The following is a 14,159-nucleotide window of genomic DNA, read 5'->3' on the forward strand; positions in this document are numbered from 1 at the left end:
CAGAGCCATGCCTCCTAAGCCCTCCTGCTTGCTCTCCTGAAAGAGCATTTTTACCCAGAGGTATGTTTCAGATATTCTAAGCAAGAACTTGAACTAGAATCTGAGGTGGCTTTTACTGAAACATATACTTTTTGTGTCCCCAAAAGATATTGGCCACACTTTACCACTAAAAAAGAAAAAAAAAAAAAAGTCACTTTAAATATTTTACTGCAAAGCTGTGTCCTCCACTGAATGAACTATTTCCAGCAAGATGGTTGATTCCAAAATTAAGATAGGATTGTTCTATTTGTAATACCAATTACCTATACAAAACTTACTGTTTTCATATCCGCTTAATTATGCCAATGTACAGATAAACTTGGACCCAGACTTGATGGATAAGAGCTACAGTTATGTCATTTATTGCCTTTAAGGCCCTTTTCCTATGACAGTTCTACCCTCGAAGTATATGTTCTTAAGTTAGGTACTATCACTCAGTGTGGTTAATCTCTGAGAAATTGTTTCTAGTAACCTGATTTTATTTGAAATCATGCCCAAAGTTAAGAAAGAGATTGTCTTCCTCCTCCAGTATCACATTACAAAAGTAGTATCTGTTTTTCAGAGTCTTTAACCTTGGCAAAATTTCCATATTTTATTCATTACTAATTTACTTAATTTGCTTTATGCTGGACTGTCTTTATACTGATTTATCCACAGATTTTTACTTGTTATTAGATTTTGTGTAGTTTTTTTTAATATTTATCTGTTCTTATCAGTTTAAGTTCTGAAAGTTTTGCCCGAGTTCTTGATCAGACGACTATCCTCATGTCCCCTAGTATAAGCTATATTAAAACAAATATCTTGAAGATCTCAAGTTTTTAGATGGATGGATGGATGGATAAATAAATGAAAACCAACTTCATCAGAAGAAGCTTTTACTAATTCTGAATCTTCTGTATGAACTATGTTCATTTTCTTTAACTTTGTTTTTACCTTAGCAGTTTGTTAGAGATCTTATGCTTTCCAACGTGCCAAATTTATTTTATTCTTTAGTTTTTTAATAAGTGGTAAGTGGTATTTCCCTGTGCTTCCCATGCAAAATTAGAAATTTCCACGTGTCCAGTACCATTTTGTTTGTTTATTTATGTTTGTCTGAATGTCCAAAACAAGAAGGAAGAGAAAAGAGCCAGAACCATCCTGGTAATAGGAATTACATTGCAAAAAGATTCAGGAGCAAAGAGTAAGGAAAGAAGGGGTGTTTTAATTGCCTTCTATTTCTCATGTTAGTGATGAAGGGATTCTCACCTTATGCTTATGGGGATGGCCAAACATCTGACAGCTGATATTGGAGAGATGATATTGACAACAGTTTATTGGTCACATAGAATCACAGCCTGGGGGAGGAGGACACTGCACACCACTCAGGGACATGTGGGAGTTGCACTTGGGAACAGAGTGAAACATCCAGGGGCTGTGGGAGGTAGGCTTTGTAATATCAGGAGAGTGGAGTACCTCCTAGGTTCCCAAGGAAGGATGTGACTGGCTTGTTTGAATAATTCCCTGGGCTGTCAGGGAACTGAAACCCATCCCTCAGGGATAGGTGGGAACTATGTCTGGTCCTTTTGAGAAGGAGGGCTGTTAGCTAGGTGGGCCAGTTTGAATGTATTGTGTCCCCCAGATGCCATTATCTTTGATGTAGTCTTGTGGGGCAGACATTTTGGTGCTGATTAGATTTGCTTGGAATGTGCCCCACCCATCTGTGGGTGACGACTCTGATGAGATATTCCCATGGAGGCATGGCCCCACCCATTCAGGGTGGGCCTTGATCAGTGGAGCCATATAAATGAGCTGACTCAAAGAGAAGGAACTCAGTGCAGCTGTGAGTGACGTTTTGAAGAGGAGCAAGCTTGCTAGAGAGGAACGTCCTGGGAGAAAGCCATTTTGAAACCCGAACTTTGGAGCAGATGCCAGCCACATGCCTTCCCAGCTAACAGAAGTTTCCTGGACACCATTGGCCATCCTCCAGTGAAGGTACCCAATTACTGATGTGTTACCTTGGACACTTTATGGCCTTAAGACTGTAACTGTGTAGCCAAATAAACCCCCTTTTTATAAAAGCCAGTCCATCTCTGGTATTTTGCGTTCTGCAGCATTAGCAAACTAGAACAGATTTTGGTACCAGAGAAATGGGGTGCTTTTGCTGCTGAGTTTGCAAATACCAAACATGCTGGAACAGCTTTTTAAATGGATAATGGGGAGTTTCTGGAAGAATTGTGAGGAGCTTGATAGAAAAGGCCTAAACTGCTTTGAAGAGTGTTTGTGGAAATATGGACTCTAAAGATACTTCTGACGAGGCCTTGAAAAGAAATGACGACTGTGTTGTTGCAAACTGGAAGAAAGGAGATCCTTGTTTTAAAGTAGCAGAGAATTTGGCAAAATTGAGTCCTGGTGTCCGATGGAAGGAAGAACTCGAAAGCAACAACCTGACATACTTAGCTGGGAGATCTCCAGACTACGTGTGGAGGATGTACCCTGGCTTCTCCTTGCAGCTTATAGTAAAATGCGAGCAGAAAGAGATGAACTTAGAACTGAACTCTTGGATTCAAAGAAACCAGAAACTGATGGTTTGGAAAATTACAGGCTTCCAGGGGGTGGACTCCCAGAAGCTACAGCCCAACATGAGGATGTAACCAGACATGGAACCCAGCTGCCATTTCAGTACAAGCAGAGATTGGAGATGGAATTATCCAGAAAGGATTTGTGGAAAGTCCTATTGTCTGATGGCTTTGACCCCTGTGTGCTTCATGGAAAGCCAACAGAATTTTTGCCAGATTTTTATAGACAGAGCCATTGCCGGTCTGGACTGGAGGAGACAGACAAGGAACAAATTGAAGGAAAAATTTCTTCAAAGACAGAGCATGGAGGTTGAAGTCTGGAGTCAAGAGGTCTTGGGCTGGGAGAGCAGAGCTCCCAACATGCATGGAAAGGGTGAGTTTGCCCTGGAGGTCAAGGGCGGGCCTTCTGCCTCGATGCTCTGGAAGAGTTTTGCCACCTCAGGTCCCAAAGAGGTTGGAGCACATTCCCAGGGAATTGGGGAGAGCCTGGCTGCCACCACACTGTTCTGAAGGGGTTGAGTGTGTGCCCTGGAGATGGAAGGGAATCCGGGAGCTGCCCCAATGTTTGAGGAGGGTGGGGCCGAGAAGGTGGTCTCCCCAATGTGTGGATATGTTGGAGCACTCACCCAAGTGTTTGGAGAGGAAAGGGCTGCCACAAAGGCCCTTAGGAAGGATTAGACTCCCGCTCTCTCAAGCCCCAAGGATGCAATGTCATTCTGTTAATGACTCTCAGACTTTGAAATCTCATGGAGTTTGTCCTGCGGGTTTTAGGAACGGTTTTGGTCCTGTTAACCCTGTTTTCCTTACTGTTTCTCCTTATGGCAATGGGAATGTTTATCCTATGAACATCTGTCCTTTGTATATTGGAAGCACATAATTTGTTCTAAGTTCACAGATCCACAGCTAGAGGGGAATTTTGTATTAGGACTGACCATGCCTATAATTGATTTTAATGGGATCCTGTACTTAACTATTGTTACTGAAATGATTTAAGTTTTTGTGATATTGTGATGGAATGAATGTATTTTGTATATGGAAAGATAATGTCATTTTCGGGTCCAGGGGGTGGAATGTGCCAGTTTGAATGTATTGTGTCCCCCAAACGCCATTATCTTTGATGTAGTCTTGTGGGGCAGACATTTTGGTGCTGATTAGATTTGTTTAGAATGTGCCCCACCCAGCTGTGGGTGATGACTCTGATGAGATATTCCCATGGAGGCATGGCCCCACCCATTCAGGGTGGGCCTTGATAAGTGGAGCCATATAAATGAGCTGACACAAAGAGAAGGGACTCAGTGCAGCGGTGAGTGACGTTTTGAAGAGGAGCAAGCTTGCTAGAGAGGAACGTCCTGGGAGAAAGCCATTTTGAAACCAGAACTTTGGAGCAGATGCCAGCCACGTGCCTTCCCAGCTAACAGAAGTTTTCTGGACACCATTGGCCATCCTCCAGTGAAGGTACCCGATTACTGATGTGTTACCTTGGACACTTTATGGCCTTAAGACTGTAACTGTGTAGCCAAATAAACCCCCTTTTTATAAAAGCCAGTCCATCTCTGGTATTTTGCGTTCTGCAGCATTAGCAAACTAGAACACTAGGGGACATTATCCATGGGAGCATAGTGGGGAGGGAAACTTGTGGATAGGCCATTTGAGGCCCTTCTCGTTTCCCCCAGGTTTTAAGACAGCACATAATATTGGCCCTTACTTTGAGGCCTTACACCACAAGGGGGAGTATCAACATTTTAGGAAGAGATAGCTGAGAAAACAAAGTGACAGAATCTTTCTGCCTTTTCCATTAAAGATGGAGAAATTCCTTATAATCCTTTTTTTTAATTCAGTTTTATTGAGATATATTTACATAGCATGCAGTCATACAAAGCGTACATTCAGTTGTTCAGTTGTTCATTATATAGTTGTGCATTCGTCATAAAATTAATTTTTGATCATTTTCATTACTACACACACAAAAAGAATAAGAATAAAAATTAAAGTGAAAAAGAACACTGGGTGCCCTTTTTTTTTGCCCCTATTTTTCTACTCATCCATCTATACACTGGACAAAGGGGAGTGTGATCCATATGGCTTTCTCCATCACATTGTCTCCCCTCATAAGCTACATTTTTATACAGTTGTCTTCAAGAGTCAAGGGTTCTGGGTGGCAGTTTGATAGTTTAAGGTATTTACTGCTAGCAGTTCCAATTCATTAGAACCTAAAAAGGGTGGTCTATATTGTGCATAAGAGTGCCCACCAGAGTGACCTCTCGGCTCCTTTTGGAGTCTCTCTGCCACTTAAGCCTATTTCATTTCCTTTCACTTCCTCCTTTTGGTCAAGAAGATGTTCTCCATCCCATGATGCCGGGTCTACATTCCTCCCCAGGAGTCATATTCCATGTTGCCAGGGAGATTTACTCCCCTGGGTGTCAGATCCCACATGAGGGAGGGCAGTGATTTCACCTGCCAAGTTGGCTTAGCTAGAGAGAGAGGGCCACATCTGAACAACAAAGAGTCATTCAGGAGGAAACTCTTAGGCACAATTACAGGCAGGCCTAGCCTGTCCTTTGCAGCAACAGTCTTCACAAGGGCAAGTCCTGTGATAGAGGGCTCAGCCCATCAAACTGCCAGTCCCCTATGTCTGTGAGCACATCAGCAACCATCGAGGTGGGGAAGCCCAACACCCCTGCATTCTCCACCGGCTCCTCAGGGGAGCGCTGCATATTTTTTTCATTTTTTTTTTTTTAAATGAACACTTTTTATTAAATTAACTACTAACTATATAAAAAATACAATAAAAAAACGTTTCAAGCAAACCATAACAAGGGAGTAAGAAAAAAACAACTAACCTAAAGTAACTACTTTACTCCCAACATGTTCCTACTCTACCCCAAGAAAATAACTTAAAACAGCAACATTTCTGTGAACTTGTTCCTACCATACCCACCAGAAATGAACAAACCTTATAATCCCTCTTAACAATTGTATTGCTTCTTACGTAGTTTTTTTTAAGAGTCGTATCCCATAAATAACTACTAATTTGATTAAAAATTTCTGTCACTCTTTTTGCTGTCATTAAAATTTTCTTTAAATTACAAATGTAAGATATTGTATGGTAAAATGATCATATAGTACAATAAGGTGTGTTCTAGTTTGCTAATGCTGCCAGAATGCAAAACACAAGAGATGGATTGGCTTTTATAAAAGGGGTTTATTTGGTTACACAGTTACAGTCTTAAGGCCATAAAGTGTCAAAGGTAACACATCAACAATTGGGTACCTTCACTGGAGGATGGCCAATGGTTTCCGGAAAACCTCTGTTAGCTGGGAAGGCACGTGGCTGGCGTCTGCTCCAAAGTTCTGGTTTCAAAATGGCTTTCTCCCAGGACATTCCTCTCTAGGCTGCAGTTCCTCAAAAATATCACTCTTAGTTGCACTTGGGGTATTTGTCCTCTCTTAGATTCTTCAGAGCAAGAGTCTGCTTTCAACGGCTATTTTCAAAATGTCTCTCATCTGCAGCTCCTATGCTTTCTTCAAAGTGTCCCTCTTGGCTGTAGCTCCTCTTCAAAACATCACTAACAGCCACACTGAGTTCCCTCTGCCCATCAGCTCATTTATATGGCTCAACTGATCAAGGCCCACCCTAAATAGGTGGGGCCACGCCTCCATGGAAATATCCAATCAGAGTCATCACCCACAGCTGGGTGGGACGCATTCCAAAGAAACACTCAAAGAAATCTAATCAAAACTGGTAATGTCTGCCCATACAAGATTACATCAAAGATAATGGCATTTGGGGGACACAATACATTCAAAGTGGCACAAGGTATGAGATAAGTAAAGTTCCTCTCTCAACCTTCACCCCTTTGTCCTTTAGTTCAGTGGTACCGAGCTGGGGGCATGCTACTGGTGGAAGCCAGGAAGTTTCTAAACATCCTGCAATGCACAGGACAGCCCCGCAAAAAATTATCTGGTCCAAATGTCAACAGTGCTGAGATTAAGAACACTTGCTCTAATTCTCTGCAGAAGTAAAACAATTTCTTGTAGATCCTTCCAGGAACCACTCCACCCCATTTATAAGTTTTAAACACAAAATGGAAGATCTTTGTTCTTCAACTTCCTTTTATTTCTTTTATTCCTAGACTGCTGTCCATTTTAGGACCTAGAAACTCCCCTAATTCTTTTTTATGCTTTTCTAGGAAGTTGTCCATTTCATCTAAGTTGTCTAGTTTATTAGCATATAGTTGCTCATAGTATCTTCTGATTATCTCCTTAATTTCTGCAGGGTCAATTTCTGCAGGGTCGGTACTTATATTTCCTTTCCCTTTTCTGATTGCATTTATTTGCATCTGCTCTCTCTTTTTTCTTGTTAGCCTAGCCAGTGGTCCATCGATTTTATTGATTTTCTCAAAGAACCAACTTCTGGTTTTGTTGATTCTCTCTATTGTTTTCCTGTTCTCAATTGCATTTATTTCTGCTCTAATCTTTGTTCTTTCTTCCCTTCTGCTTGCTTTGGGGTTAGTTTGCTGTTCTTTCTCTAATTCCTCCAGGTGAGCAGTTAACTCTTCAATTTTTTAATATAGGCATTTAGGGCAATAAATTTCCCTCTCAGCACCGCCTTTGCTGCATCATAAGTTTTGATAAGTTGTGTTTTCATTGTCATTTGCCTCGAGGTATTTACTAATTTCTCTTGTAATTTCTTCCTTTACCCACTGGTTTTCTAAGAGGGTGTTGTTTAGCCTCCATGTGTTTGTGAATTTTATGACCTTCTGCCTTTTATTTATTTCCAACTTCATTCCATTGTGGTCTGAGAAAGTGTTTTGTATAATATCAGTATTTTTAAATTTGTTGAGACTTGCTTTTTGACCCAACATGTGGTCTATCCTAGAGAATGTTCCATGAGCACTTGAGAAAAAAGTGTATCCTGTTGTTGTTGGATGTAATGTTCTATAGATGTCTGTCAAGTGTAGTTCATTTATCATACAATTCAACATCTCTGTTTCTTTAGTGATCCTCTGTCTAGATGTTCTATCCATTGATGAGAGTGGTGTATTGAAGTCTCCAACTATTATTGTAGAGGTATCTATTTCTCCTTTCAGTGATCGCAGTGTTTGCCTCATGAATTTTGGGGCATTCTGGCTTGGTGCATAAACATTTATGATTGTTATGCTTTCTTGATGAATTGACCCTTTTATTAATATATAGTGTCCTTCTTTGTCTCTTTTGTTTCGCTTTTGAAGTCTAACTTGTCTGATATTAATATAGCTACTCCTGCTTTTTTCTGGTTGTTGTTTGCATGAAATATCTTTTTCCAACCTTTCACTTTCAGTCTACTTTTGTCCTTGTGTCTAACGTGAATTTCTTGTAGACAGCATATAGATGGGTCCTGTTTTTTAATCCATTCTGCCAGTCTGTGTCTTTTTATTGGGGAGTTTAATCCATTTACATTTATTGTTATTACTGTAAGGGCAGTACTTTCTACTACCATTTTGTTTTTTGGAATTTATATGTCATATCTTATTTTTTCCTCTCCTTTTACCTTTCCTGATAATCTTCATTTCTGCACTCTTCTCCAGCTCGCTCTCTCCTGTCTTTTCCTATCAGCCTGTAGCACTCCCTTTAGTATTTCTTGTAGTGCCGGTCTCTTATTCACAAACTCTCGCAGTGTCTGTTTGTCTGAAAATGTTTTAATCTCTCCCTCATTTTTGAAGGAAAGTTTTGCTGGATATAGAATTCTTGGTTGGCAGTTTTTCTCTTTCAGTATCTTAAATATATCATGCCACTGTCTTCTTGCCTCCATGGTTTCTGCAGAGAAATCTGTGCATAGTCTTATTAACCTTACCTTGTATGTGATGGATCGCTTTTCTCTTGCTGCTTTCAGAATCCTCTCTTTGTCTTTGACATTGGACAATCTGACCAGTAAGTGTCTTGGAGTAGGTCTATTGGGATCTATTCTATTTGGGGTACGTTGTACTTCTTGAATCTCTAATTTTCTGTCTTTTATAAGAGTTGGGAAATTTTCAGTGAATATGTCTTCTGTTACTCTTTCTGCCCCCTTTCCCCTCTTTTCTCCTTCTGAGATACCCACAACACGTATATTTGTGCGTTTCATGTTGTCACTCAGCTCCCTAAGACCCTGCTCATATTTTTCCATTTTTTTCACCATCTGTTCTTTTGTGTGTATGAATTCGAATGACCTGTCTTCCAGTTCACTGATCCTTTCTTCTGCCTGTTTAAATCTACTGTTGTGTCCCTCCATTGTGTTTTTCATCTCCTCCATTGTGGCCTTCATTCCCATGAGTTCTGCCATTTGTTTTTTTAAGTTTATGAATTCTTCTTTATGGTCATCCAGTGTCTTCTTTATATCCTTCAGCTCTTTTGCTATATCTTCCTTCATTTCATCGAATTTATTTAGCATTAGTTGCCTCCAATCCTGTATCTCAGCTTAGCTATTAGTTTGTTCCTTTGGCTCGTCCATGTTTTCGTGTTTCCTGGTATGGCTTGTTATCTTAAGTTGTCTAGGCAACTGATTTTCTTGATTAGTTTATTTTGGAGCTTGTTTTCTATCTTTTACCTAGTGGTTTTCTTGTTGGTTGGCTTTGTTCTCTGGCCTCTGTTATTCAGTTCAACTTATTCTAGACCTCTAACTTAGGTTCTATTTAGCTGATCAGAATTTTTCCCCTCTTGTTTTTTCTGTTTCTTGCTCTGCCCCTATGTAACCTTTTTGTGAGTGGGTCTCCTCAGATGTGGTTGACCCTAGTCAGATTTTCCCAGTCTAGTGAGGCCCAGGTCTCATTGGGAGGGTATGGAGTTTTCCTGAGAATGAGACCCTCCTATGAGGCCTTTAGAATTGGTGCTTTTCCTCTCCTGTCCAGCAGGTGGCGCTTGCCAGCCCGCAGCTCCCCCACCAGTGTAAGGAGGTATGGAGACTTTAGTTCTCCTGGTGACTCTGATCCTGTCGGGGGCGTGGCTGACTGAAGCTGGAATCTGAATTCCAGCCCCTGGGGTCTTGAGTTCCCAAAAGGAGGACTGCCAGTTGAACTGGACCTCCCTCCACTCTCCCAATCCTCAGAACTCCAGTTGTCTCTCAGGGGCACTATTCCCTTCTCCCCTCTCCTCTTTGGGGCCTCTTCAGGTAGATTCCTTGGTCAGCCTGAGTTGCCAATTAAAGATGGGGGTGGAGACCTTCAGTAGTGAATAAGGAACTCAAAGACACTGTGGGTACTCTGTCTCCCCCCAAGCCCAGCCTAGTCCCTCAACCTGGGCTTTCCGATAGAAAATAACCACATTTATTACTTTTAGATTAAAAAAAAATTGAAAAGAAAAACAATGAAAAGAAAAAAGGAAAAAAAAGAGTCCCTTTGAAAAGTCTTTCCCCAGCCTGGAAGTTTTGTCAGTGTCAGAATAGAGCATTTAAAGATATGCTTTGGACTATTGTCTGATAATTACTCTCCAATAGCTTCAGTTCCACCCCTGCAGGGGGCTATTGAAATGCAAAAAGATAAGGGATCAGTGAGAAGCCTGAAGGGACAAAATGTAGGGAAAAAAAAATGGCTTTTTTGGAGTCTGGGAATGGGTGCCCACTTTTAGGTGCCTCCACTTCTCGGAGCCCAGCCCTTCTTGAGCACCTCAGCTCCCAAAATTAGTTAATTAATTTGTTAATTAATTCTGCAGTTGAGGCTGAGTTGAGCCTCCCTTCTTGCCCTCAGCAGACTGCTGTTTTTTGTTTTTATTTTTTTCCCCCCTTTCAGGGAGCCAGCAGCAAGACAAGTCTGTGAGGTCTGGGTGGGGAGGGGCGCCAGACCCATCTCAGCTTTTCCTCCAATTCCAAACTTGCGTCCGATGTGTGACTGGTTACTAGAGACCCCAAAAGCACTGTTTCATATAGTTCTTGGGTAATTGCCAGCTGCTCTAGGGGAGGGATGAAATTCTGCTCCTCACCACTCTGCCATCTTGCCCCGCCTCCTCCCTAATTCTTTTTTAATGGCTACATAGTATTTCACTATATGGATGCAACAAAATTTATTTAATCAGTGTCCAAATAATGGAAATTTATATTGTTTGCAGTTTTATCCGTGTTATAAACAAAGCTTTATTTAACATCTTTACATATGCATCTTTCTGTACTTACAGAAATATGTCTGTAGGACAATGCCTTAGAATAGACTCTGGTGTGCCAACAAGTATGTGCATTTTAAATGTGAATGGATATTATCAATTTCCTACCAAAACAAAACAAAACATTGCACCAGATTTTACTCTCCCTAACATATGTGAGAAAGCTTCCTTTCCCATATTTACATAATCATATGGAATGTATTTAGAACAAATGCATCCTAAACATGTAAAATATAGAAGTCTGTTAAAAATGTTAGTGAAAGCCCTTGGTAATGGGAAAATGAGACTTATTTTGAAGGTTGGAGAGGTTTTAAAGATGGAAGTACAAAGAAAGCAATAAATTAGGAAATAGTTTTTTCTCTGTTTCATATTCATGCACTAACTTTGTTTGTTAAACTCCTAGCTGTAACTTCTTGGTCACCCTTCAAAAGTAATGACTGCTTAAAAAAGTCCTGTTACCCTTCAAAAGTAATGACTGTTTAAAAAAAGTGCTATTTTCAAAAGTAATGACTGTTTAAAAAACTGTTGTTTATAGATGAAGAGATGGAAATGTGGAGAGTTTTTGTGACTTACCCAAAATAATAGTTAAATTGCAAAATTGATAATTGTAGTCTAAATCCACTGTACCTCAGCTATCTTCTTATACTTTCTTTATAATAATTTGCAAATAATTACCTTTGTACTACATTACTAACTAACCATAGTACTAATTTCATAACCATAGTACTACATTTCATAAAAATTCGGAGGTAATTAATGAATGAAATCTGCAAATTATTTGCAAACCTGAAAATGATTACCATAGTCAGATATAATTCTTAATAAGTATTACTTATTGGTAGTACTTATTCCGGACTTTTGGTTATGTTGTTTTTATAATTTCACAAGTTATGTATTTTTTTAATGAATCATCACTTGCAAAGAGTGAATCACAAAAAGAGGTATGGAGATGAGTAAATGGCATTTTATCTATAAAAATTTCCCCATTTCAACCATTTAAATTTCACTTCTTACGAATTTCTATCACTTGCAAGTACATTATAAGCATCTCTTAATCCATGGGGTTACTAGTCATAATTATAGAGGTAGAAACCAAGAGGGGATAATAAAGGCTGTTGATTATATAAGATGAAAATAAGTTTACATTAATATTGGGAGTTTCTTTTAACTTTATCTGGTTTGAGTTTGTAGGCCTTTGCTATCATTTTGTAGGGTGGGAGGATCTTTTGATCTTTAGGACTAGACTTTGAAAAAGGACACAGATATGTATGTTGATAACATTCAGTTCCTTGCACAGATATTTATTTTTGGATTTGTTTTCTTGAACTGCTCAACTGTGACTGAAAACAATTGCTATAAAAGAACATCAAATCATTTACAATGTCTGTTGCCAAAATTATCAAGCTCTTTTACCTTTAGAAGTATGAGGTCAGTGTTTGAATAAGAATGGTGCAGTAATGTACCATTACTTTATTAATGCTGTCATATTTTAGGCACTGCCATCCTTTAAATGTTTGAGATTTGCATTGTATTTTGCACATAGCTCTTCAATGAGACTGATTACAGTGTAAAATAAGAGGGATTGTGACTTTGATAGTTTCATTTTATCCCATACTCTGTCAATTTTTAGCATTTCCTTGGCAGATGTTGTCAACATAGACCTTTTAATTTAGAATCTTTTGGGGAAGGACCCTAGAGATCATTCATGATTGTTAACCTTAAAAACAAAAACAACAACAAAAAACAAAACAAAAACCCCCTAGATATTTGATCATGGAGTTGTGTTCCTATTTTCTTAACCCCAAATATGATACTTCACTGAAGTCTTAGTGAGTTCTCCAGTCTTTTAGGTATATGCTGTACTATTAATAAAGTTTAAAAACATTTTTGATATTTGTTAAAAAATTAAAGCATAAGTGTTTTTGCCTTTTTTTTTTTTTTTTAAGAGCAGAGCTAAATTCTTTTGAATTTTTGGCCTAGGTTGGGAATATGGGTTACATAGATTGATGATATTTATTCCTGGCTGCATCCCTGACAAAGGTAAAAATGAGGTATTTTACCTTAGCAATCTCTTCTGTCTTCAGATTTCAGGTGGGAATAAGATACCAGTCCTTGCATAAATGTGCGTTCTTGGTGTGTGTGTGTGAGAGAATGTGTTAAAGTGGGTAATAGTTTTATAACTATAAGCGAATGACTGAGAAATTATAGGTAGGAAGAAACTAAGATCACTGATTAAAGGGAGAAGCAGCTCCCTCTAGGCTGTTAAGAAATAATAACTTCATGTGTCACTTTCTGCTAACTGGAGCTGATGGCTCACCAGAGCATTCTTTATTGCTGATTAAGTAGCATTATGAAAATACTGACTTGGTTATGATAACTAAATGCCTCAGTATTTAAAACTTCGAATGTCAAATAGTTTTAGCAGTCATCTTTAACATTTCACATTACGTTTCTGGAATCAGATTTCTGGTTCTCACTTGCTTTTATTTGATGTTAATATAAAAATGGCAGTCTTTCATTTGTGGAGTTAGGTGTAGCCAAAAGCTTTTCTTTAATTATATCCGTTCATGCTGCTATAGTTAAGGGTCTGTCAGTATTTCCATTATAAACCTCCATTTTCAGGGTTTTATAACAGCTATGAAAATTAGCTCTGGGCAAAAACTTGACATGCAAGGCCTCATGAGATATTCCCTTCTCTCCATCCCCCTTTTTCATTTTTACTGAAGTAAGGGTGAGTGATTTCCAAATGCCTTTTGGCATCTGCAAATATCATTTGGAGTTTTAAAAGAAATAATAAATTTTCGGGCTTTGCACCTGTTTGTTCTACCACTTAAGGGAGGTTGTAGACTTGTGAATTTAAGCCAAATGGATATTGATCAACTGACATCCTATTTTGTGTTAAGCAAGAGACCCTAGTTTCAAAGAAGTCTGAAGACAGTTGAGAACTTGGCTAAAATGTTAAATGTTGAGACTAAGAAATAATCTCAAAAACGGTGGTTACCTTTTTTTTGATTCTGTGTGTGAAAGTACAACCCCTTAAAAGTTTAAGACCCTTTTTCCTGGCCTCCCAATATATTTTGAAAGTATGCATTTATTTTTTATTTTTTTAAACAATTTTATTAACACACCGTATAATACATCTTAAGTGAACAATCAGTAGCTCCTGGTATAATTGCATAGTTATGTATTCATCACCACAATCTATATGAGAACATTTCCATTTCTTCCACAAGGAAAGAAGAAGAGGAAAAAAAAAAAAGGAATAAAGAATAAGAAAAATAAAAAAGGAGAAACACCACCACCACCACCAAAAAGAATCTCATACCCTCCCTTATATCCCCTTCTATTGACATTAGGTTTGGTATATTGCCTTTGTTGCAATTAGTGGAAGAATATTACAGCGTTTCTGTTAACTGTAGACCCTAGTTTGCATTGACTTTTTTTTTCCCTCATAAA

General features: G+C 39.0%; 1 protein-coding gene across 4 annotated transcripts in view; it reads left to right on the forward strand.

Annotated features, from left to right (window-relative positions):
* MMS22L (MMS22 like, DNA repair protein) overlaps nucleotides 1-14,159 on the forward strand; it is a 175,300-nt gene that overhangs the window by 80,248 nt on the left and 80,893 nt on the right. The gene's annotated exons all lie outside the window — the stretch shown is intronic.

Source organism: Choloepus didactylus, chromosome 7 (assembly GCF_015220235.1).
Source record: "Choloepus didactylus isolate mChoDid1 chromosome 7, mChoDid1.pri, whole genome shotgun sequence".
Taxonomy (NCBI): Eukaryota; Metazoa; Chordata; class Mammalia; order Pilosa; family Megalonychidae; genus Choloepus; species Choloepus didactylus.